Below are 27,804 nucleotides of genomic sequence, written 5' to 3'. Positions count from 1 at the left end.
AGACGGAGAAGAGTGTACAGACCCAGGGTAACCTACCAGGGGCTACATGAGCTGGAGATAGTGGAGCGCTATAGAGTGGACAGAGAGCTCCTGCAGCAAATTGTTAAGCTGTGCAGGCCATGCTTCACACAAAGAACCAACAGAGGGGAATCCATCCCAGTGGAAACCAAGGTATGTGTTGGCCTAAGAATACTAGCAACAGGTACCTTCCAGAGACCAACTGGTGATATGATGGGGATTTCACAGGCATCAGCATCTAGGGTACTGCACCGGTTCCTGAATGCCATGTCAGCACATGTCGGGAATCATGTATATTTCCCCAATTCCCATGAGGCATTGGCCAGCAACATGCGTCTCTTCCATCAAATAATGGAATACCCTGAGTTAGTGGGTGCAATTGACTGCATGCACATACACATCAAAGCACCAGCCGTTGAGCGGGGTAGGGCCTACATCAACCGCAAGGGCTTCCACTCCATCAACTGCCAGGTCATGTGTGATGCCCAGGGCATAATACTGAATGTGTGTGCTGGCTGCCCTGGAAGCTACCACGATTTCCATATCTGGCATCTGTCACAGCTGTACCAGACATTTGCCAATGGGGACATCCCTGACGGTCACTTAGTGGGGGATGCTGGATACGCACTGGAGCCATGGCTGATGACACCCATGAGAAATGCACACACACCTGAACAAGAACACCATAATGAGGCTCACGCACAAACATGAAATGTAATAGAGCATGTGTTTGGGATGTTCAAGTCATGGTTCCATTGCCTGGACACATCTGGTGGAGCCTTGCAGTACTCACCAACTACATGTACCCAAATTGTCATGGTATGTGCCATGCTACACAATATGATCCTGTGAAAACAGCTGCAGCAGGAGCAGCATGTGGCAGGGCCCTGTTGATCTATGACACAAAGGTGATCCCTGCTGTAAAAATACAACTTGATTTTCCATACACATATAGTATAAATGTCTATACAGGACGTGCTCACACACTCCAACAAATTTAGTGGATTCCATTCAGCATCACACAGAAAGGTCATACTGGGCATGCTCACACACCTAAAGAAACGAACCAAATGTCAGGCAGCAACATACTGAAAGGTCATACTGGGCATGCTCACACACTTAGGCTAGATACGGATGTGATAATTAGGGATCTATGGACAAATGTGGATAGTCATCTCTACTTCCAGAAACACATTCACAAAGTGGTTGGAAAATCATGCTATGTGTTCACACAAAATCTGTGCATGTAGGTCAAAGGAGGTTCCCACTACTCAGCAGTCATCAGATCTGTCAGAGAGTACCACAACACACTTGCGATGAATCTGACTAGGCACATTCAGCAGCTAGAAAGACCAATGAAGTACCTTAACAAGAGGATTACTGGCTTCAAATTGTCGCCCCATGCAACAAGACTGAATGTAACCCAATCTGTACTCTGTGGCATATTGTCTACTCAGGAGCTCTCTGCCCAACAGGCCGGTTCATGTCATGGTTACAGTCAGATCTGTTCCAAGTTACAGTTCAATGGCAATAAATGTACAGAGCCAACTGATATTGTCAACATCCTGGCAGATAGGATCACTGTTAACTGTACACCACTCTCACCCATGAAAGAGCAAATCTCTATAATGGAAGACTGCAAAGTTGCTGTCATCATGGCTGCACAGATAATACACACTCTCCAAAGCCAGTATCACAGCAGCTATGGGACCAGATAACTTCTCAGGCTGTGTAGTATCTACTTCCCTGAAGTAAACATTAACATGGCAGGTCTGTGGCAGCTGAATTTACCAGAGGACTGCAAACCAGGAGCCATAATGGTAAACACAAAAGATGTGGACATCCTACAAAAGGGCTTCACTGGGACAGATGGCTGTTGTCAAAGCCATGGGCTCTAGCTCAATGCCAAAAGGTGCATTGTCATCCCCTATATTAAAACCTCTGTAGCCAAGAACTACAGCAGAGGTGGTAGTATACTTCACACTGAAAGTGTGACAAGAGACCTTGGGTCACAGGTGGACAGTGGATACAACTGTGATAATCACATTCCCACAGTAGTCAGGAAACCCTCCCATGTGGCACACCTCATCACAAAATGCATCTCATGCAGAATGGAAGAGGACAATGTTCCCCTCCACTCATCACTCACTAGAACTATAATAGAGTACAATGCCACTGTTGCTATGTACTTCACAAGACAACTACAACAACTGGAAAGCCAGCAGCAATACCACACAAAGAGCATTAGCAGCCTGAAATACATGCCATACACAGACCATCTCAAAATGCTCCATACGAACTCCTTTGCATATCGCCTACTCAGCGGTGTTCACTGCCTAACATACAAAGCTATGTCAAACACAGAGCTGTTGGATATGGTCCACGTAAAACACTCACAATCCTTCTGACCTTTGGACCCAAAACCACGAGTGAAATACAAAAAGGAGGGGTGTACCCATTTACCCTATGGAAACCCACACCTTCAGGTTAGTGGCACAGCATGAGGCCTTGGAGACCATGCAAGTGCAACTAACATTGGCCAAAGCTGGCCATCAGATTGTAGCCTGCTACAGATCATGTACCTTGTCTCAGGAACCTCACTCAGTATTCCGGAGAACAATGGAAAGTATAAAGGTCCTATCCAACACCATTATATGAGGAGATTACAACTACCCAAACAGTGAGTGGTGGAATTACTCGTGTACAACATCCTTTGCCCAATGTTTCCTAGAGTTTAAAAACCCTAACACCCTGGAATAGCTGGTCACCATGCCCACTAGAGGTGAGAACATACTGGACATGATCATCACCAACATGGGGTACCAGTGTTTCACTACAGAGATAAACCCCTCGCTGGTAATATCAGATCACAAAGTAATCACACTGGACATCCACATCCGGCCCCCCCCACCCAGTCAATGAAACCACTGTGAAGACATTTGCAAAAGCAAACTGCACACTTCCCAAGACCAAAGTGGAGCGTTCCAAAGCCCACTTGCTATAGGATAATGGTATACAATCCACATAATAATTTACAAGTGCATCCTATGAGCATCTACAGGGATGCATGGATTGAGACATCACAAATAAAACCAAGATGCACACCTCCAAAAATAGGACAACAATCAGGTGTTTGTTGCCCATAAATAAGCTAGACAACAGAAGGAGGAAATGAACACATGATAGAGCCAACTTCACTAAAGGAAACGCATCACTGATCATTATTAGGAAGAAACAATAATCACTCATAAAATAATCCAAGGACAGTTTCTAAAGACAAATAGCCAAGGAATGTAAGAATAACAACCACAAAGCTTTTGGTAGCTATACCAGACATGTAGGTCTCAACTTCCAAATATGCTATCAGCTGCTGAAAAAACAAAAGAAATACACCAAACCAACTTTCATTGCCCAAATCCAGGGGGACAAGTTCAGTGTAAACACCCCCATCACCCCCAAAAGGGCCTGTGTCAAGCACAGAAGGATGCAGAGCCCCAGATGTCATGGACATGCAGGTAAAGACAGCTCTTACCAAAGCTGAGAACACAGCATCAATGTGACTGGATGGTGTCCCAGGCTGCGTCATACACTAGGCCCATGAGGAACTGGACCCTCACTCACATTCACTGTCCAGACACAAGCATACCACAGGCTATGTACCCAAAGAATGGCATACACAAAACGTCATCTAGCTCCAGAAAGGGGGTGCCACAACAGAACATGGACACCATTGCCCAATATGTCTACTCAGCCTGGTCTACAGAGCTATTGAGCAAATTGTCATGGAACCCATAAACAGAGACACTGGAGACCTCCAGACACTGGACTCCACAACTTCACCTTGTTAAAGTCAGATCCTGGCTCCCAAACCTAGTTGACTTATTTCAAACAGTTACCAAGGACATAGATGGAGGTGAAAGTAGTCCACACAGCCCACCCGAACCTCACAAAGGACTTTCCACACCATTCCCCACTCTGTCATCATGGACAAGTGTACCAGCTGGAACATTAACAGCTATGTCACAGGATGGGTGGCCAGGTGGTTCACAGATCAAACACACATGTTCAGAGTTGCTTGTGCCATGTCCAACTCTAAGCCAGTCACAAATGGCATCCCACAGGTCTTGGTCCTGGGACCCCACCTGTTCAGTAGATACTGCTCAGAGGTACAGGCAAGCATGGGAGGTGTACGGCTGAATAGGTCTGCAGATGAATGGTAACTGTGGTCCATAATCGACTGCACGGCTATCACAGTCATCCTCCAGAAGTGTCTTACAGAGACAGATACCTGGTGTCAAAACAATGCCCTCAAGCTGAATGCCAAAGAATGCATAGTCATCCCCTTTGGGTACAACAAAGTGTACACAAATTACCACATAGGTGGTAATCCAGTATGTGCAGAGAAAGTCATTATGGCCCTGGGGACACAGGTAGATAGTACACACCCCTTTGATGATGATAAGCTGAATGCCAAATAATGCATAGTCATCCCCTTTGGGTACAACAAAGTGCACACAAATTACCACATGGGTGGTAATCCAGTATGTACAGAGAAAGTCATTATGGCCCTGGGGACACAGGTAGATAGTACACACCCCTTTGATGATGACATGGCCAAAGTGTGTAGACATTCCTTCAATGTAGCCCACCTAATGTAACCCACTTTGTATAGTCTGATGATGTCACCATCCTACAAATAAACCTGTGGAAAGAATAACTCACAGTAATGTGTATAGCATAGTGTGTAAATGCATACCTCTGTAGTATCATAAAGTAGCTAGGTAGTAATTTGAATCCTGCACTTGACAAGTGTTTTTGTTTGTGTGTGGTCTCCTTGCGAAAGAGCAAAGGTTTTGGAGAGTAGTAAAACACCTTAAAAGTGGTAAACTAATCTCTTTCAAGTCTGATTATGTCAACATCCTACAAATATACCTGTGGAAAAGGGAACCCCCAGTAATGTGTATAGCATGTCATGTTAATGCGTACTTCTCTAGTATCATGAAGTAGTTAGGTAGGGGTGTGAATCCTGCACTTGACGTGTGTGTGTGTGTGTGTGTGTGTGTGTGTGTGTGTGTGTGTGTGTGGTCTCCTTGGGAAAGAGCAACCTTTTAGGAGGGTCGTAAAACACCTTAAAAGTGGTAAACCAATCTTTGTCAAGTCTGATGATGTCACCATCCTACAAATACACCTGTGGAAAAAAGAACCCTCAGTAATGTGTATAGCGTGCTGCGCTAATGTGTACTTTTCTAGTATCATGAAGTAGTTAGGTAGGGGTTTGAATCCTGCACTTGACAACTGTGTGTGATCGCCTTGGAAAAGAGCAACCTTTTTGGAGAGTAGTAAAACACCTTAAAAGTGGTATACACATCTTTATCATGTCTGATGATGTCACCATCCTACAAATATACCTGTGGAAAAAAGAACCCCCAGTAATGTGTATAGCACATCGTGCTAATGCATACTTCTCTAGTATTATTAGGTAGGGGTTTGAATCCTGCACTGGCTAACTGTGTGCGTTCGTTTGTGATTTCTTTGAAGAAGAGCAGCCTTTTTGGAGAGTAGTAAAACACGTTAAAAGTAGTATACAAATCTTTGTCATGTCTGATGATGTCACCATCCTACAAACATACCTGTGGAAAACATTTCTCCCAGTAATTTGTACAGCACGTTGTGTTAATGCATACTCCTCTAGTATCATGAAGTAGTTAGGTAGGGATTTGAGCCCTGCACTTGACAGCTGTGTGTGTGTGTGGTCTCCTTGAGAAGGAGCAACCTTTTAGGGGAGTAGCAAAACACCTTAAAAGTGGTAAACTATTCTTTGTCAAGTCTGATCATGTCACCATCCTACAAATATACCTGTGGAAAATATACTTCCCAGTTATGTGTACAGTACGATGTGTTGATGTGTACTCCTCTAATATCATCAAGTAATTAGGAAGGGGTTTGAATCCTGCACTTGGTGAGTGTCTGTGCTCTATGTGGGTGACAGTGTTGGCCAATGTGTTGCGGCTTTGCTTTTACTAACGTATGACATATCAGTAGGCATTGCACATGTGAGGTAGCTATAAGGCAAATACATATACGTACATGTTACCTCAAGTATTGCATGTGTGTGAACCCTGCTTTATCCAAGTACACAGTTGGCATCTTTGCCAAACTGTGCTGCTGCTTCACAGACCTTAGGTCACATCTGTATGCTTGGAACAAGGCCAGCCACTGCAGTGATGTCTGGCCTAGGTCATCCATGTCACACACACTCATTACGGTTTCTATTGAATTGTGTGTGTGAGGGTTTATGGCCAAGGTATATGTCAGACCTGTTCAAATGCAGCAGAGTCTGTCAATGATGGCTATGCATTATAGGTGTACAACAACCTTTGTGGACATGCGTGCAGACCCCTGATTGCTTATGTGATCCACCGAGGGATTCTAAAATACCTTAGGGAATGTGATTATCAAAGGATAGATGACGTAACACTAGGTTGCATGTACACATCAGTACCTGTTCATGATGTTGGTGGCTACTACCTATGTGGTACTGTGGGGATACGATGTTCCGTAAAGGTGGATGACTACACTTAGTTTCGCCTATAGCTTTACAGCATGGGTTTGACAACAGGTATCTGTCTGTATGATACCCTTGTGGAGGATGTGTGTGTCACCTGGAGAATGCAGTATAGGCCACTGTATGCATTAGCACACGTGGACAGACATATCCCTACTGTGACTGCTTGTACCTAAGAGAGCCATATGCTGACCAGGAGTGGTCTCAGTAATGGGAGCAGCTGAATACCACTGGTTACTGGCATAGTATAGTACCTGAAGGATCCAAATGTTGCTATGTGTCCTACATCTGTGTGTCAGTTGTCAGGACATCAGCTAATGATTGGTTATGGTCAGGCTGTTGCAGTCATGTATACTACCAGAATGCAAAACAATGACAGATAGTAACAGTATCACCCACAGCACAGTGTCAAACCATGTCATACACACATGTGTAGTTAGGTTCCAAAATGTGTGTAGTACAATGCATACTGGCCAACAATAGAAACTATAGAGTGTTACTGTGTAATACAGAGCATGTCACCCTGCCCATGTGTCCACTATGCACGTACATGCAGACAGTGCACCTCCACCATTTCCACAACTGTACACCTGCAAATATGTGCTACACAAATCCCACACATACTGTCTACTCTCTAACACATGCTGCCAATACTGCACACATCAGCCAAGTGGCACGCGGGTGGACAATATACAATTGAAACTAACACTGGTGTAACCAACACTACAATGACAATCATAGCTTTAATGCATCATGCCTGCTCAGCTACACCTTCAAGCATATCATTAAACTCTACTGCTGACAACATGCTAACATTGCTATACTGCTATAAAGACACCCTGTGCATCAGCACCATGGTAGCCTGTTCCTGCATTGATGTTACAGATGACAGGAGGTAGCACAGGTTTCATCATATGCACAGGGTGTGCTGTTGGTCTGCCAGAGGCCTACAGTGAGCCATCCAATCGACATGTATGTGTGTGTGTGTGTGTGTGTGTGTGTGTGTGTGTGAGGAGCAAGAATAATGGTATGGGCCAATGTTGATGTAATGTGTGTGGGTATGTGTTAGCACTAGGTGTCTGGATTATGTGTGTGTGTGTCTGCATGCACACAGTTCCACAATGTGGCTGCCACATATGGGTACTTGTGGGACAGCCACAGACTGTACCTGCAAGGCTTCACAGGTCACCGTCTCTGGCCATGGATACGGCACCTGGTGCCTGGCAGGGGTGCTACTGACACTATCAGGTACCAAGCCAGACTGGGTACTAGCCCCAAAGGTAGATGGATGTACACTGGACCCAGGTCCCTGCTGGGACTGTCCACAGCCACGTGCACTTGGTCTTCTAGGACAGTCTATGTACAGCCCACCCCCAACATTGCTGGGGCTGGTACTGGCACTACGGGAGCGGCTGTTGCTTGAGGGACGTCTGCAATGACTGCCAGCTGCTGATGTTGCTGGCATATGTCCATGTTGATGACTCAACCATCCCGCACTGTCCTGACACATGGACATGACATTGTGGAGGACATCTAGTGTCTCTCCCCAACGTCTATCGGTGACCTCAGTGTAATTGAGGATGGCACCAGCTAGGTCATGGATACTGTCTATTACGGCGGTGTTACATGTCCTCTGTGCCCTCAGTCCATGTCTGGTGTACCGTTTCATACTAGCCTGTGCCTCCATGACAGCCTGGAACATACGTGAGGTAGTTAGACCTGTGGCACGTCTGCCAGTGGCCTGATGGGCAGCAGTGCTCCGACGAAAACCCCTGGACATCTGCCTATGTGGTACCCTTCCAGACATCTGGGTATGTCTGCTGTGTCAGGAAGCATACGCCATGGATACCACACTGTCCTGGCCAATGCTGGCTGTACACTGTCCCTCTGCTAAAGGCATTGATGACAGATGTATTGACAGTATGACTGTGTGCATGGATGGGGTGGACACTTGTGTAGGGTCGATTGGTGGCCCAATGATAGACCCTGGCAAACATGCCTGTGCCTCAACACACCTATCATCATTGTCACTATCATGCTCAATGACATCAGTTTCCCTGCTGCATTGAACAAGCCAAGTATCAGCACCTGTGAGATGGAGACAGGAAACACACTTTAAGACCTGTACATGATGTCAGCACACATGCACACATGAACACATGAACACATGCACAAATTAACACATGCACGCATGCACACATGACCACATGCACGCATGCACACATGAGCACATGAACACATGCACATATGCACACATGAACACATGCACACATGCACACATGCACACAAATACATTCCTCACTAGTACAGACACACACACACACACACACACACACACACACACACACACACACACACACACACACACACACACACCACCACCACCAGCAATCCCGAACATACTCAATAGCATGTGATGTTGGGGTACAGTATCACAAGCCAAACATTTATTTCAAACATGACAGCATGCAGGACATGTGTTGCTCAGCAGCATGCAGTGTGAGTGTAGACAGCCATTGCTAATAACAGTATACATCGCCTTGATGCATGTGTGTTTTGTTCAGTGAATGGCCTCACCCTGGAACGCAATGTGTACATGGACACAACATTGATGTGCAGGTATTAAAAGCCCTGCAATGTCCTGTGCACCATCAGTCACAGGAATACATACCATGGCTGGATGTGTATTAGTGTGTCACATAGATATCCATTTCTGATTAGAGCATCTGTGTCTTTAGCAAATGATTGTGTACACAGGTGTAGCACATGCATGCTATGTATACACACAGGATGAGTGGTGCATGTATACCTGATGGAATGCCATTGCTTAACATAGCCATTGTACAGTGGTTATGGTGAGTGCAGGACATATTGTGGACATGCCAGTGCCAGCCATGACATGGCATGCTACCACACAACTGCAACATGAAACATCACACATACACAATGTGTGTCATGTGACCTATACACCCCATAGCATTACAAGACATATGTGTGTCACTTTCTACAGATGTGGATTGCTATGCATATTGCGTATAGGTGCATATGTCTGCACACACACAACATTGAGGTGTATAGCAATTCATGATATGTGTATTACTGTGGCCACTGTAACTGGATGGGGTGTAGTACCATGAGCCATCATCATGCAGCATCATGTGGTCACTCAAGGCTACTAATGTGTGCCAGACCGGCACATAGCATGCTGTACCTGAACTGCAGTACCATGGCTACATTCACCATTTCACGGCCAGTTGTTACATGGATTTGTGAGGTGCCCAATAGGGGGCATTGCCTAACATGAATGTGTTATGTGTTATTTATTTATTTATTTATTTATTTCAGTTTGATTACCGGGGAAGTCCACTGGGCCAAGAAGTACCCATTTTCAGTGGAGGCCCGGGGAGAAAAGCTCCAAAGGCAGTACAATCAAAGAATGCAATGCATGAGATAAATACAAAAGAGTGTCCACTCTGCAAGTATACATAGTAATAACACTGTAAATTCAATTTTACAAATAGAATGTCCACACAGCAATAATGCAAAGAAGAGCACCGCAAATGATAAGAAAAACACAGCAAAAGTACAAAGAAGAGCACTGCAAAAGCTAAGAAAAACAACAACATTTTTTTTTTTGTACTAAAAATTTGCAACATTTTCATCCTTACAGTCAAGGGAGAGTCAGATAAAACCATTTAGCAAGAATTAGAGGGCAGAAGGTGCAGGAGTAGAGGGGCTTAGTTTAGGGAAGCCTAGAAATTAAGTAGGGTGAAAGCAAGAACATTTCCATTTTGAAGATAGGTGTAAGAAAAGTTGGGTTTTGAAGTATTCTGTGTTAGGTATGGTTCTAAGAGAAGGAGGGAGAGAGTTCCATTTTCTACCTAGAGAGAAGGATAGAAGTTGCTGGCCGGCGGGATGTTTAGGTCTGTGAATGGAGATTGGATTTTGGTGTTCAGTTCTTAATGATCGGTTGGGGATGCAAGGTGGAAGGATGTTAGATAGAGCTGGGCATTTTCCTGGGTAGAATATTAATTTATGAGTGGTTGTAAGTTGAAGGTAGTCAAGGTGGTTAGGGAGTTCTAACCAGTTTAGAGATTGAAGGGTGAGGCAGTGGTAAGTTGAGGTTTTGGATTTAGTGGTGAATTTAGAGATTTTATTATAGCAAGCTTCAAGTTTAGAGGAGAGAGAGGTGGACAGATTAGTTAGAAGAGGGGCACCATAAAGTAGAGAGGGAAGGAGGTAGGAGGTAGCTAAGGTATGTCTAGAAGATTTAGAAAGAAATAGATTATTCCTGTAGAGCATACTTAACTTTTGGTGTTTTTTTTTTATGTTTTGTTGTATGTGGAGGTCGAATTTAAGGCGTTTGTCAATGGTTATGCCAAGGAGTTTAGCGTAGGGTACCACTTCTATAGGGGTGTTGGTTTTGCTGAGGATGTTGAAAGTGTTTTTGTCAATGGAGGCAGCCTTGGTAGGGAGGAAAATTAGCATTTTGGATTTATTGGAGTTGAGGGAGAGATGGTTTTGGTGCATCCAGTTTTCTGTAGTGGAAAAAGCTGTTTGTGTTTTGGAGAGAAGTTCAGAAAAATTGGGGGCGGCACAGACTAAGGTAGAGTCATCAGCGTATTGGATGACTGTTGAGTCAGGGATAGCAGTGTGAAGGTTGTTTATGAAGATGTTGAAACGTATGGGATCGAGGATGGATCCCTGAGGAACGCCGGTAAGAGTAGGTAAGAAGGAGGAGGTAGAGTCCTTCCATCTGGCAGCCTGAGATCTGTCAGAGAGGTAACTGGAGAACCAGGAAAGAGTATTAGTGGAAAGATTAAGGTTGGAGAGGTGGCAGAGTAGGTGAGTGTGGGAGATGGTGTCAAAGGCTTTAGATAGATCTAGCAGAACAGTCGAAACAAGAAGTCCAGAATCTCGGGCTTGATTAAATGTTTCTAAGAAGGAGAGTAGGGCAGTTATAGTGCTGTGGCCGGGACAGAAACTGTGTTGGGTGGGTGTAAGTAACTGATTCTCAGTTAAGTAGGGTAATAGTTGGTGGTGGAAACATTTCCTCTAGAATTTTAGATATTGGAGAGAGTAGGACTATGGGGTGGAAATTAGAAATGGAGTTGTTTTTACCTCCTTTATGAAGTGGTAGAATGTAGGCTGAATGCCAGAGTTTGGGTACGTATGACTCTTGTAAGGATCGGTTAATCAGGATGCTAATTGGTAGAGCAATTCCTTCGGCTGCGCATTTGAGGAAGGAGGGGGGAATGTTGTCGGGGGTGTTGGAACAAGGCTTAAGTTTGGATAAGAGCTTTTTTATAAATGTGTAGAAACTGGTTTGAGTTGAAACATAGAGTGACAGTCGTTAGAAGAGTTTAGGAAGTTGGGAGGATTGTTTGTAGGGAAAGTTTTGGTTAGCTTGGCTATAGAATCTGTGAAGAAAGTGTTGAAGTGAGAGCTCAGTTCGTTGGCAGTTAAACTAGGGTCAGGGCAGGGGTTGTTTCGAGACCCAGGATGGAGAAGAGAGTTAACAGATTTCCAGAATAGTTTTGGGTTGTCATTATTATTAGTCTGAAGTTTCTTGTAGTAGTTTTTTTTTGTCCCAGATAATTAGTTTTTTTACTTGGTTGCGGAGTTGGGTATATTGGAGCAAGGCAGAAGACTGTTTACTTTTCTGATAAAGTTTCCAGGATTTGTCTCTGAGATGCATGGTATGTTTTGTCTCTTTGGTCAGCCAAGGAGCAGAATTGGCTTTAATTTGTTTGTTCCTAAGGAGGGCTAGGGAGTTAAGAGCATTTAGGAAGATGGAGTTAAAATGTTCTACGGCATTGTCGAGGGAGAGAGTGTAAAGGATTTACCAGTTGATTTGTTTGAATATGTTGGAGAAAATTGTGGGGTTGAAGTTGTTAAGGTTACGAGTTTGGATGTAATGATGTTGGGATTGTGAGGGGTTAGTTGAGCGATGAATGAAGGAAGGGAGATGGTCACTAAAGCAGTCAGGGATAGTTCCTGAAAGAGAGATTTTGCTTGGATGGGAGACTAAAATCCAATCAATGATGGATCCTGGGGGGTGGTTTTTGTTAGGTCTGGTTGTCAAATGGATTACTTGGGAGAAGTTGAAAAGGTTGATAGCTAGGGAGGGGGAAGGAGTGTTGATTTTTGTTCCAATCAATGTTGACGTCTCCTAGAATAAATATTTCATATTTTATTTCAGAAGAGGCCCAGTGAAGAATATTCTCCAGGGTAGAGATATTGTCGCCTGGGGAGATGTATAAGGAAATGAAACAGATATTTTTATGTTTATTGAGTCGGAGCAGACAAGCAGTTATTTCAGTATTTTCTAAAAGAGGGGTAGGGATTTTCAGGGGAATTATGGAGAGAAGGTTAGAGTAGATTAGGGCGGAATCTCCACCTTTATTGTTTAATTGGTCACTCCTGAGGATGTTGAAACCTGGAGGTAATATTTTAGAATCAGATATATGGGGTTTTAGCCAGGTTTCAGAGATGGCTAAGATGTCAGGTTGGTTGTGATTAATCCAAGCATGAACATGGTGAATTTTGTTGTTAAGGCTCTGGGCATTGATAGTGAAGACCTTAAGGGTGCTAGGAGAGGAATTAGGAGAAGAAGGAGAAGGAAGGAGAGGCGTATTTAAAGTGGGGAGGAGGGGGAAGGAGGGAAGGAGTTGTTTCTACTGAGGGTGGGACCAGGGTTAGGATGAATGTCTCCAGATAAGGCTAGGAAATTATGTGAGATAACTTTATGTCTCTTATGTTTGGAGAGTAGGAAGTTGTTTGGGGTTAGTGGAAATATATAAAAAAGGCTTTTTGTAGAGGAGGAGAGTATTTTGGGATGGAAGAGGTGTAGTAGGTTTATTGAGATAAGGGAGGGGGAAATGGAGTGGAAGTGAGTGTGTAGAAGAGGTAGTGGGTAGGAGAGAGTGATAGCTTGGGTACTAGGCAAGTATGGGTGAGCTTTTAAGCAGTAAGAAGTAGCGTGATGGAGAGGAATAAGAAAGATGAGAAGAGAGAAGGGGAGTCTGAGGGAAATGAGAATTTGGGAGTGCATGTTTGAAAGGGTGGGGTGTGGTAGGAGAAAATAAGAAGGTAGAAGAGAATGGATGTGGATAGAGGGTGAAGTAGTGGAATATAGAGTAGGGGGGTAGGGTTAAGTGTAGTGAGAAGTGGGAGGGATAGAGGGGTTGGGGAAGTAAGTGGAGGGTTAAGATTGGTTAATTAACTGAGGAGGAGGGAAAGACTGTGATTGGTTGTAAAAAATGGAGGGTGGAGCTGGTGAGGTATAAATGTGGAGGTGCTGGGGGCGGGTGAGATTTGGGGGCAGGATAGGGGAGTGGAGTGAGCCCGTAGGGCGAACGGAGCAGGAAGAGCCAGTAGAGGAGAAAAGTGAGGAAGACAATCAGTAAAGAGTGAGTAGTCAGAAGATAAGTTTAGCAAGATTAGCAGAGATGTGAAGATGGGGAAGGTAAGTAAAGGAGAGAGAAGGAAGGGTAATGAGATGTGCAGAGAAGAGGACTTAGAGGGAAGAATGCAAAGGAGAAAGACAGAGAGAGAGGAAGAGACTTCAGAAAGGGAGTAGAGGAGGGCTGAGTAAGGAGAAGGATGGCTGTGAGTTCTGGACAGAAGAGAGGAAGAGAGCAGAGGAAGAGAGGTTGGAGGGTTGTAGTAGGGGAGATAAGGAGGATAGGGAAAGATAGTGAGAACAGAAGAGGTAGTGGAGCACCACCTAGTGGTCAGTCAGACTGGATTAGTAGAGACCCCAAGAGGACAATCAGGAAGGGAGCTAATGAGGTTCAGGAAGGCGGTAGGAAGAGCAGGGAGAACTGAAGCAGCAGAGAAGGGGGTAGAGAGACTAAGGGGGAGGACTAGGAGTGCGAGCAGTAAAGCAGAGTTGAAGAGTGTTGCACAGCCACATGTGAAGCATCTACCCCTCAGGTATATTAAGTGTGCTGTGTGGATAAGGTTTGGGATACTGTAGTGTGACCTTACAGCGGTGTCTGAATACGCCATGTGTAGCATGTTAACGTGTATTGCATATGACAAAGGTATGTATGTTGTGTGCATGTGTATCGATTCTGCCTATTCGATGTCCACTATAGTGTTGCCACAATTGTGTGGGATGCTCTGTGTATTGTATGTGTTTTAGGTAGCTACCCATGTTCCTAGAATGTTCATAGTCTCACAGCAAACATGCACAGCATGCATTATGCGTAGGTGTGTTACGTGTACATAGCCTACACCTCACCTATGACATGCACATTTAATTAGCAATATTAAAGGTATAACACACTCACCAGCATGGCTCTGCTGCCTTGCTGTCACACCAGAGGGACCTACAAGGATATCAGACACTTTGTCAGTGGCAACAACTGTGGCACTGCTACAGTAGTACATCGGTGGACAGTAACAGGCCTACAGATTATATTCCTAATTATTAGTATTGCAGAACACTAGGCACCAAATTGTCTAACTACACAGTACACATCGCACATACGCATGCTCTACCAATAGAGGTAACAGTATTCTACAGCTATGCCATGTTACCTGCACGCTCCATGTCAACTTGCTGGGTGGCTCCGGGCTCCATGATGATACATGTTAATTGTTGTGTTTGTTGTTGGCCAGGAGCCACCTGGCTCAGGAGCAGCTCCTCAACTCTGGTGAGGGGGGGATGGATGGCTACCCCCCCCACACCTCTGGCAAGCTGTTGTCTGCGGATATCAGATGCACATTGCCGGACATGTCTAATTAAATCACTGCAGTGATGGCATACCTGCTCATATGTCCGGTTATGCATGCCTATGTCATTTACCCTATGGACAAGATCTTGCCACAGTGCAGCCCACTCATGCTGGTCTTGGCTGGTTCTGGAGAACAGCAGTGCATAGTGCTGCACCAGGCTTGCTGTGATGGCTTCCTCCTTGGCCGTGCTATATGCTGGGTTACGATGGTGGGACATTACCCTGGAAGACAAAGAAACAATATGTGTGAGCAAGTCATGTGGCGCACGTAACATTCTAAAGTACAGATATAAATTAACTGCCATATATAGCAACCTATTGGCTGTCAGAAGATACACACTTTCAATACCACATATAAGTTCTCAACACACAGATACCTGACAGTGCCTGGCACACTGTATATATCAAACCATGTTTTGCAGAGCAACAAAGTTATAGCAGTATCTAAGACTATACAACAGTACATGGCACACTGAATGTGACACAATGCACCACCTAGCCACAGGAGGTATATATCATGCTAATGCATCATGAAATAGTAATCCATTGCAATGAATGTAAAGTCCACTGACAGTATTACCAGTATACCACACTAGTCATTAATGGCGGACTCCTGACTAACATATGTGCACATTCATTAATACAGGTGGCATACTGCTGTACTAGACTATACTTGTTGCTAGATACGCAGTTATATCCTGTAACACACATATGACTGAGGCCATGGTACAGGCATACCCACACACACAGCAGACATACATAACAGACACAAAGGTATGGCAACCCAGGTGACCTTTACCTGTGTACCTTACAGTACTGTGTGTCAGTAGTTACCAGACCTTATGCCTGAGGTATGTAATCTGTGAGGACTACAAGGAACACCCATAACAGTGGTTCCAATAAATGTGCACGTACACCATACTGTGTTGTTTAGGCATACAGCTTCAGGTAGTACTACAGTTCATACAGGAGTTGGATTCACCAGCAGTAACACCCAATAAGCAAACATGTATTGCTTTAGCCTACAATGGGACACCCCAGTCGACAATAAGGGACTATGTCAGACAGTATGGCATACTGCTTTTTCTGCCTACCAATTGCATACACATCTTTTGCTGGGATCACAGCTAGGACACATAATACCATGACTGAAACAGTTTCCCACTAAGCTATCACACATATACCGAACTCTGACACATTCACCAACACATTCACCATCACACTCAGTCAACCTCACATATCGATTATTGCAACAAGTACATGTGGGTGTGTATCACTTCATAGGTAGGTAAGAGGCTATTGGCCCTAGGGCCTATAGAACTCTAGCCATATGCTACCCTGGCCTCTGACACACAGGTATTTAAATTACACGTGGCCCAGTCAAGCAGAGACACTGAGGTGATTGCCTGGGTGTATTCACTATCTCCCATACAATCTCCAAGATTATTTATGACAACTGCTACTTAGGAGTTTTGTTTGCTATGGATAGTTGGTTAGTTCCAGAGTATGGGATGTCTCTGAGATAGGAATCTATCCCTCCAGCATGTGCTGTTTATTGTGGTCAAATGGTTTGGGTCCCTAGAGCGTGTAGCTCATACAGATTGTGATCTGTTTATGTGGAGCATGTCCAACAGATCTGGGTTTGACATAACATAGTATGTCAGTCAGAGGTCACCTCAGGGTAGGCGGTATGTGACACAGTCTAGTTGTGGGTTTGTGGGATGGTCTGCATAGGGCATCTGTTTGATGCCAGTATCACTCTTTGTGAGGTATGTCTGTGTCCTTTCCACTTGCTGTAGATGTCTTGTGAGGTACATACCACATGGGGCATTGTACTCTATACTGGGTTTTCTGTGTGTGGAGTAGAGGGGAATACTGACCTATTTTTCCCTGGATGACACAACTTTTGTGATGACGTGTGCCACGTAGACAGATTACATGACTAGTGTGGCACTGTGACTATCGAAGGGGAGACTACTGTCCACCTGTGTCCCATGGTCTCTTATCACACCTTTGTTTTTAAGTAGACTACCACCTATGTGGTAGTTCATGGGTACTGAGTCTTTGCAAGGAGAGATGCCAATACAGTGTCAACATTGAGCTTGAGTCCATGGCTTTGTCATCAGGCATCTCTTTCTCTCTCGCTCTCTCTATATATGTATAAATATATATATATATATATATATATATATATATATATATATACATATATATATATACACACACACACATACATATGAACATCCATTGCTGTACATATAGATATACATATAGGCACATTTACAGTCCACCTGTCATGGTGGGTATATCAAGTATGAGAAGGTTGTGATGTATACAGTTATGTCATAACATTGCACAGTGTTGTGCAGAATGCTTTGAAGGTGTTCTCAGCCCATGTAGCTTTAGCAGGCCTCACTGGCTGCAACACTGCAAACCTGATGAATCATACCCACAGTGTTTAATCACCACATGTCATATACCAGCACTGTATGCTTTCTGGTCTGCCACACACTACAACCTACATAGAAATATGCACATAACAACCTTCAACAACATATATATATATCCACCTTTCACAAACAGTTGCAGTATGTCCCTTGCTCAATGCACATGTACAGATGCTAATATATCTGACATGGACAGATCTCTCCGTATGTGTGTGCCATACACACACAAGGACCACACTGTTGTAAGTACATGTACCTCACGGCTGACCTGTTGTGCCTTGCTGCAACAAGAACAGGTGTCACATGTGAGCACACAGTAATATTAGAGGGTGTATACATAGCTGCTAATGCTGAATTAGCATACTAGCCTGGTACAACTGTTGCCAATGCTAAGCTACACATTAATATGACTATCATGCATTTGTTACTCTGTCACATCCATGTTTGCATAACCATATGGGCTACTACCCCAAACAGACATTGTACACACTACTGTACAGAACACAGATAACATGGATCAGATGTCTGACATTTAATGCTGAACTACATATGTCACCGTCACATCCCACTGCACACAGCAGCACACTCATTTCCCCGTGCCAGTGGTTATGCAGGGCATCTGTGCATCGATACATACTGCTGTCATATATGGATGATTCAAACTATATAGAGTACTCTTCATAAACATCTACTACATTCCAGTAAATACATAGCTGTTACATACCTTTCCTTTGTATATGTTCGTATATGTTGCTGTATATCCTGGTATACTTTTTTTACCAATATAAGTTTTGCTTTCAATATCTCTTTTACTGTTCAAGATTTTTTTGAAATAGATTTACATTTCAGAATATATTGATTTTCAATATTTTTTCAATATTTTTTTTTTCAGTTTTTTTTATATATATTTTTCTTTCAAATGTTTTTTCAATATATTTTATTTCAATGATTTTTTTCAATATAGTTTCTTTTCAATATATTTTTTCAATATAATTTCTTTTGTCAGTATACTGTTTTTTTCAATATATTCTTTTAGTTATATTTCTTTACTTTACATAACTATTTTCTTTTCTTTTTTTTTTTCTCTCTCTCTCCCTCCGTACCTGCAATGGAATGATTGCATGTGTTGACAGCAAGTACAGACTGCTTTTATAGGTATCTGCACATGTACATGTGATGGCCTCTGTACCAATTGGTGGCCACCATTTTGGAATTACATGCAGCCTGCTGTGTGGTACTTGCAGTACTCACTGTCATAGCAACCCAGTGCTATAAATTGCTAGGTCAGGTAGGCGTAGCCCTTTCAGAATTCCAGAGTGGGAACCATGCTTGTTTGCTGTGGCCACCGTTGTGTAAGTCAGAAGGTTGGTATACGTATTCTAACTGTTGCTAAGTGTGTAGCCAGTTATTTGTATGTTGTACTCAGACCTGAATGCTGCCTCTTCCAGTACACAGTTGACGGTGTAGAATTGTACTCACCCCTAGAAATGCTAACACAAGATACATGGGAGTATGGTGTTTCGTTACAACATCTACAATTAGCTGACATACATATGTAGTTATTGAGATGTTTTCATTTGGCACTTGAACTGTTTGGGACCAGCTATACTGTGGATATTAATGTACTCACTTCTGCACTGTTTGTGCTTTTTATTTTGTTGACATTATCACAGGATGCTCATGAAACTGGACAATTCCAGTACTGAGTATGCCTACCTGCATCCTTGCTCTACCTTGAACACACTGGTATTTTGTACATTTGGGTGGGGATTGTCCTGCTATGATACTGTCTGGGGGTTGTGAAGTGCTGCTGTAACAGTATTTACTGCTAGCATGTTTGGTTCTGTTATCACAGTCATGTAATGCAATTCCACAACAACTGCTGGTAAAGTTCCACAGAACAGGTTTTGTGTTATGGCATTCCTATCTTTCCTTTACATTCACACATTCTGATGCATGATATATATATTTTAGCAACATCCTGCCTTATATCTACTGTGGCCTACTGGTACTTCATGCAGTCTAGTGTGTGCAAGGTCCGGGGTTCGAGACTAACAGTGGTGTTTTATTTTGCTGCTGAGCAGAACAAGGCTCCTCATATGCAGGGTGACTAAGGCACTTTTAAGCAGTTGTAAGTGGGTTTCCGCAGGTTTGCGTGATGCTTAGCAATACTTAGCTAAGCGCACAGATGCGCAAGCTCGCTCAAACTCACTTACTACTGCTTAAAAGTGATTACTCCCGCTAACCCCCGCGCTCATTACTTTGAAAGAAAAGAAAATGAGAAGATAGGGAAGTGGTGAAAAAGGGGCACAAAGAGGGAAAGACAGTAGGGAAAATAGCTCAGAATGTGCAAGACAGCTGTAGGGAAGGTCCATAACTGCCCATTTCTTTAACAGCAACAGCTGTGCCTATACTAGTAATTTGGAGGGAATTTTGAAACCTTCCAGGCCTGGGAGAGGGATGAGGATAACAAAGTGTGTTGTACTGCCAATTGAATTTCAGTTTCTGTATCCAGCGGACATTTGTGCAAAATGGGCAACTATGTATGGGGCATAATTTTGTTGTTGGAGCAGATTGCCCATTTTTTTTTTCAGGTGAGAGTGGAATGTGGGGTAGGGAAAGTACGTATGTTTTGGGAGGTAGGCTGGGGAGGTAAACAGACAAGACAAACAAGACACATACATGGCGGAATATGACACATGGGGTGGGTGACACAATTGACAGGGAAGGATGTTTGGAAATCGCAAGCCCATGAGCCCACAGATGGTTACAGTGGAACTGAGATCCCCACCCATGGGCAGTCACCACTGCACCTTCACAGCTCAGAGGTCGGCTGTGCTGGGGGCTGCGTAGGAGGGGCAGGCTCACCTGTGAGTCACGCCACTCTTGCCTCGAGCTGGCATAGGGGATCAGCGACTGAAAGCTGGATCTCCCTATCCCCTGCAGTGCATCCACCCAAAGGTGGCACAGGGCCAATGGAGGAGGAGGTCCTGGGCTGGGCACCGGACCTGCTGGTGCCAGGTGCCATCGCCAGCTGAGATGGGACAGGTGGGTCCGCTGGGACCGGCCTTCCCATACGTTCTGTGTTTAGGTGAATTTAATGACAATATAGCCAACAGCATTCCAAATTAGTTGTAACAGCATGCAGTAATATTCCCATTAACCCAACACACCAGAGTTCCATCAGTTGAACAGCAAGCATAACACATGCATATATTGAACAACAGTGGACATTCCAACAGCATGCAGTAATGAATGGTGGCAACAGGCCACCAAGATTGTGGTGTTTGAATAGGGCAAATGCATCAAAGTTATGCAGATATTTATAAAACAATAGGACATATGTCCCAACAAATGTTTTGAGATTACACATACCCATTGAGGTGTGGAATTGCATTGTTTATGCACATACAATAGGGTGTAAAAAGATACCTCCATTAACAACTTATATGAACTTATAGTTTACACTACATTCCTATTGACTACAGGTATATATCCCCTACATGTATTATTACACTAGGCAATGTCCATTACGTTGTGGGATGTGTTTTGCTAGTTCCTTATGTACCTGACCTGGTTCTGTTATGCAAACTGTCCAGGATGCAGATGTTACTGCTAAGTATTTATATATTTTATTTATATTCATATGTCTACATATCTGGATGTGTTCAGGTGACATTATTAGTTATATTTTAACAACCCCCTACATTTCTAGCAGCACACTGACATTTCCGGTGCACACAATTACAAGCTACTCATGTGCCAGATTTACCTATACATGCCAGGCTTGAAACTACAGTTGAGGACTGTATATATGCTTAAGAGATACCGGCACTCCCTTCGTACTCTTTCTATGGGCCTACCCAAGTGTGGGTTGACAGTGCTTAGTACAACACTACTATTTCTATACTGCAAGAGTACATCAACATTTCAAAGAAAGTGACATGGACACACTACAGGTGTTATGCTTTTATTAATTAGATTACACACTTTTCTAGTGGCACTTTCATTTATTTGTTATTACAGTGCATGCAGACATCTTATTCAGGATGTATTATACCTTAATTTATGGTTTACAACACTCTTTTTCTGGCTCTCTCACTTATTTTGTATAACAATACATGCAGAGAAAAAATTCAGGACTTATTATACCTATATTAATGGGTTACAACACTCTTTTTCAGGCTCTCTAACTTATTTTACATAACAGTACATGCAGAGAGGTTATTCAAGCCTTATTATAGCTTTATTATTGGGCTGAGACACTTTTAGTCAGACTCTCTCACTTATTTTATATAACAGTACATGCAGAAAAATTACTAACCTGCCTGGTGGCGCAGCCTTAGCAGGCTATCTGCATAGGCTTGCTGATTCGCAGCACAGATATCTGCAGCTGTGAACTAAATGAAGTGATATTGAGACATATACCTATCCATACTATCGACTACACTAGCAATTTTTACATAATTCATCCCATGGCTGCCTACTCAGTAGTGGGGCATTTTGCATCCCATGGGCCTCCTGTATCCATTGGTTCAGTTGGTCCTGCTTGCGTCTCTTCAGGTCTGCATGGTGATGTCTAACCTGCTCACCAGTCCGAGGGACGCCTGTGGCACTGGTGAGTTCATGTGTGAGACGGTTCCAGGCCTCTGCTTTGTATTCCGTGCCCTGGAACTGGCCCTGCAGTAGTCTAGCATCATGATGATGGACGAGGAGCCAAATCATCAGTTTTTACTCCTCAATGCTCCACTGTTGTGCTCGGAATCAAGAGCCCTCTCCGACACCAGCCATTGCTGCCTGCAGATGTGAGCTGCAACCAGTTATGGCAAGTATTCTTACCTATGGAGCTTAAATATGCCTCATTTCCCACACTTATTTGTGATTGGCCGGATTTGAAAGTTCTCAACTGAGTGCACACCTGCTTAGCACTGGGTAAACTTTGATTCATATGTATATGTGTGTTGACAGTCCATGAACATCAAATGCTGTCATGGCTTAGTGGATTAGTAATGTGATTATGGTGCACACTATCCTGGGTTCGAGACCTGTCATTGCTTTTTTATTTTACTACTGGCCTGACCGTTAGGGGGTGTGGCTGGGTTTAGCTGATTTTGCTCAACTTTGCCCAATGTTGCTCTATGTTTACTGACATTGCCCGACGTTGCGCCAGTTAGCGCTGTGCGCAGCATCACGCAAACATGTTTGGTTTGTGCTAGTTGGCGCGATGCACAGCTCCACGCAAAGCTATTGCGCTAGTTAAACCAGTGCTTAGCGATGGGCAATTATTCTTAAATGTGCTTACTATTGGTAAACCTTGCTTAGCAGTGCTTCACATTGCTTAACATAGGTTACTTATGCATTCCTTAGTATGCATGACCATTTCACTTTCTCATATATATTTAAAATATCATTCACTACTACATAAGCCATTTCGATACATTTTAATAAAATGTAAAAGGTAAATGTCAGGAATTCTTTTTATGCATGGATTTCCTACAGAAAATGGAAAGGGGAGTGGTGGGACTCAAGCAAGGAATGCCTCCTCTTTGTGCAAAGGCTCTACCACTACACTATTGCTATTTGGCTTAATTTGCATATAAGTGGTTTATTATCCTCTTTGATGTCTAAACTGCTAACTGTAGCTAAGCAATGGGCACACCTGTGCACACAAGCACAAATACGGGTAGCTATATCATGAATACTAAAAAAAAATATTGTTTTACATTTTCATTTCATTTGTACAGGGCTTTTGAATGTGAGGGAGTGTAGTGTCGGGGGTATACACATTTGAGCGGACTCGCTCATATCTGCTGACATTTGCAGATTTAGGCACTTGCAGGGGCGTGGATATTTGGACTGCTCGGCAGTCTGACATGCCCCCTGCACTCCTACATGCTTCGTGTTAGCCAGGGAGTTGTGTCTGCGCACCTTCATGCATATGCATGACACACTGACGTCATACTCTTAGACGGCAGTCTCCGAGTAGGGCTTCGGTCATCCTACACGGAGGATTACTGAATCCCCCCCGGTGTGTATGTATGTGTATATGTATATATATATATATATATATATATATATATATATATATATATATATATATATATACACAAATACATATGGATCAGTGTCACTTTATCGAATCAACAGATCACCAAAAAGTAAAAGAAAGAGATGACAACATCGAAAGCTGAAAACAACAACCGTTCACAAATTTGGAACTTAGAAAAGTGAAATACACACATCCAGTCTAGTACACATGCAAAATATACATAACTTATGATTAATGGCAACTTCTATGGCAAAAATGGAGCACTTCAATAAAACAATAAAGATACTGTTCTATTTAACTTTACTGCAATCTTTTAATTTTTTTTGGGGGGGGTATGCACCCCTGCATCCTCTGAAAATTATGTTTACTAACTCTGAGATGGCACTGCAGTAGAGATTGTGTGAATTTGACAATCCTCACTGTACCATGATCTCCATTTGGATGTTTCCTGGTTTTTAAGTGGTATGAGTTTTGAGTTTGTGCACATTCATCGTTTTATGATTTCATTGGTCTTGTCTCATTTGTTTAAGTTTCGGTCTTGTGTTCTTTTAATAAACTGACAGGGATCCATATATATATATATATATATATATATATATATATATATATATATATGTATATATATATATATATATATATATATATATATATATATATATATATACACACACACACACACACACACACACACACATACTTACGTATATAAATAGATATAGATATATAAAACATATTATTATACTCTACAATTGGTCTTATATAGGTTGTGTATAACAGAACCATGTTCCTTTCATCTCTCAGTGAAATGTATTTTCACATAAGTCCCATTTGTCTCATTGTCCTACATCTAATAGTGTTAACTTTTATTTTCAATTCAAATGAAACTTTACTAGTGCTTATAATAGCAAGATCTTTATACCTATATATTGCTTCAAAGATTGATCAGTCAAATATTAAGGGCTATTTTAGAGTTGATTACCAAAATACATGACTTGGCATTTGATAAGGCTGAATTAAAATTAATATGTGCCCAATCTGAAAAATGACATAAAAATCTATTAATAGCACCTGTGTCATTATTTGAAACTGTAATAGATCCAATTGTGCAATCGTGTGCATGTTTACTGACCTAGCAAGATTTAAGTAAAGGTGTAGTACAAAAAATAAATTGCCCTGAAAGTAACTGATTCAATTGTACTATGGTGCGCATGGTTGTTGACCCTGCAAGACTTAAGTAAAGGTGTAGTACAAAAATAAATAACCCTTTCAGGATATCATGCTTTGCCTCCTTGGGGCTGTTAGTCATTTTACATATGCGTTTGTATTATAATTATTAATAATAATAATAATAATAATAATAATAATAATAATAATAATAATTATATATTAATATGTGACTTTCATTTTTTTTTTTTTGCACCAAATGGGCAACACATCTGTAGAATCCATGTGCAAAGTGACTTTGGGAATTTTCAGCCAGAGTGGTTATTTTTTGTCCCTCCAGTCTTACCTATTTCATATGACAGTTTGGTAATGATGGTGTGCCTTAATCCCAGGCTTTCATTTAATGCTCTTAGCCTTTGTTGCAATCATAATTACCATTTTTCTCCACTAACATTTATTATTTTACTTTTGTAGTTTTATATCTTTCTTTTTCTGTTTCTATACCTTTATATTTTACTTTTCATTCTGCTGTTTTTGTTTTTGTTATGGTATTTTTTTACTCTGCTGTTACTGCTTTGTCTTAAGCACCTATGTAAAGTTGAAACTGAAAACTATTATAACCTAGAAGCTGATATTAATTTAGAAACAACTGATGTTACACTAGCATGTAAAAATTCACATACAACAAGACATCACTGTCATTCTTACGTGCTTATTAGAATAAACAGACCATCATGTTATCAGCTCAAAATGAAGTTAGACAACTTTCAGAATTTACCCAGACAAATAATGACATCAGCTTTGATGAAAAACATTAATTTCAGGTTATGGGAGTTGTGAATGGTATCATAATAGTTTCACTTTATGGATGCCTCTTCATGGCAAACATACAGGAGGAATTTCTGTGACACTACATATACAGACTGTGTATTTCCATATTACCGATAATTTACTCATAATTTGAAAATATTCATTGATTTTTAAAGGAAGTTTACCAAGTGGTCTAGCAAACATTACTTGGGGTAATCAGCTTCAAGTGCTTCATAGAAAATATGTAGTGCATAATGAAACTGTGCAGACACATTTACACGACCAAGAGATGGACAGATGCGTCTACAGAGAAGCAGCTATCATCACAGGTTGTCAAAGATGCATTTTATTTACAGTCACGTACTATATCAGATTCATATTTTTTCCAATGTGAAGAGAAATGCGTAGGGGTACCTTTCATCCTATTAGTCATCTATTTTTAAGTAAAGAACAATGGAAACACTCCTGCAGAATTTCTGTACCTAAAAGATAAATAATTAAAAAAGGGGAGAAAAAGGTAACCCTAATTGGGCATTGCCTTAGGTGTCCACCTAGTTGGTCTATCTTTCAGGTTGGATCTGCCTGACGGAGCTCATTTTCATTAGTTATATCACCAAAATGAATGGCACTGCATCCAGATTGAAGAAACCTATCAATTATTTGCTCCTGTTCCTGGATAAATATGCTATCTTCAGTTAGGGATGTTGTCAAGTTTAATAAACAATATTTGGGTACAAAAACTAGTTAGTAGGTATGCAGTCCTGGAGAACATTAATGAACCTAGCCAAAAGCTTTGTCTTGTTAAGTGACTTCATGAAGGTCACATCAAAGGCAGATGAAGTTTGAGGGAATCAAAACCATGTACAACAGGAAGAAGCTCATTACCAATTCACAACCTTAATCCCTATTCATCAACTGCCAAACTGTTAACCACATGCACTTCAGATACTACGTTTTCAAACTAATCCTACATGGCTGGATAGTTGTTAGACTACCAAGATCATGGAAATTTTCATGTGTGCATTATCTTTCATCAGCTTTATTTATGAGAAGGCCAATGCACACAATTATTTCTCATAGGTATTCTATAACAACTTTATATTTTTAGTTTGACCTTACACTGTTTTTTCCTTTTGATCTTGTTTTCCACTCCTGTTCCAATTACTTTTTGCTGGACAGAAATTGATAAAATGGACTGCTCATGCTGCTCTTATTAAAGGTATGCCGAATGAGTCATAAGCTCAGGTCACATGACCAAGATTAATAACTTTTTCCAAATGTTAGCTTGAGAGGAAAACAGTTATTTCTTTCCTCTGTAATATATCTTACAGATACAAAATCTTCACTAATATAAATGATATCTTCCTGAGTAACACAGCTTTTCCATTTCCATCAACATTAGTATGGTGTGATAGTAGCCAAGCTCCATCTCAGTGATATACAGCCAAATAAGTGGAGCTCTTCTTAATATAAATTGCACAAGATGGACTATATGTCATTTTATTCATAAGTCCCTCTCAAGACAAGCAGTGCTGTTTACTACATATCAAATTATTGCATAATATATGTTATTTTTGCATAATAAATTATATTAGTAATCATATCTTATTTGTTATTCTGCTATAGTGCTTTTCTTAAACATATTTCTTCTTGTTTTATCAGGGTGGGTACCACTGCAGGGTTAAGTAGCAGACATTTTCTTGTTGTACAGCATATAATCAAATTCAAATGTTTAAGTTAAATTCCTCTAAGTAGAAGTTCTTTGGGGATACTTTATGTCTGTATTGATTTTTTAAGTGTATAGGTATGACTTTTGACTTGATTTCATCAGTTTGTTTTATTGTGCTTGCCCATATTTTATCTAATCAGTGATGCACACAGTTCATTTATTCTTATTTTAAGTAAGCTGAATTATGTAATCATATGGAAAATGTGGGGACCCAGAAATGATACAGATATTTTTGTTTCTTGGTCTCTGTCCTATGGTCTAATGCCTTTGTGATTCAT

This window comes from Protopterus annectens, chromosome 5.part0, assembly GCF_019279795.1.
Source record: "Protopterus annectens isolate FY-2018-M chromosome 5.part0, PAN1.0, whole genome shotgun sequence".
Taxonomy (NCBI): Eukaryota; Metazoa; Chordata; order Ceratodontiformes; family Protopteridae; genus Protopterus; species Protopterus annectens.
Note: the sequence above shows the minus strand (reverse complement) of the source record.